General features: G+C 48.2%; 1 protein-coding gene across 1 annotated transcript in view; it reads left to right on the top strand.

The window, feature by feature from the left end:
- The window catches only part of PLXND1 (plexin D1), a gene marked incomplete at both ends in the record, with an annotated part of 21,791 nt that overhangs the window by 15,098 nt on the left and 6,365 nt on the right, over positions 1-328 (top strand). The window lies entirely within an intron of this gene.

Raw genomic sequence — 328 nt, 5'->3', positions numbered from 1 at the left:
GGCACAATTGTTGCTGCCTGCCCTGAGAGGAGGGGCTTAGGGATGCCGTTGAGGAGCAGAGGCCAAAAATGTGGGGAAATGTGGTGAATCAAATTGTTTTCTTGACCGTTTTTCCTTTTAAAATTAAATGAAACCAGAAATTCTTCTATGACTTCCATATTCCCTGGTATGCCTGGGAGCATAATCCTCACTGGTCTGTCACTGTGCATGGAAAATCAAAAACGGAGCTGAGTACTTATTAATATTATTATTTGGGTAACAGCCATGCTGCGAAGCCCCACTGCTGGCACAGTGCGGCGCGGTGCCGAGAGCCAGAGCCGCCGCACAG

This window comes from Cariama cristata, unplaced genomic scaffold, assembly GCF_000690535.1.
Source record: "Cariama cristata isolate BGI_N322 unplaced genomic scaffold, ASM69053v1 scaffold24133, whole genome shotgun sequence".
Lineage (NCBI taxonomy): Eukaryota > Metazoa > Chordata > Aves > Cariamiformes > Cariamidae > Cariama > Cariama cristata.
Note: the sequence above shows the minus strand (reverse complement) of the source record. Positions and strands in the feature narration are given on the sequence as shown.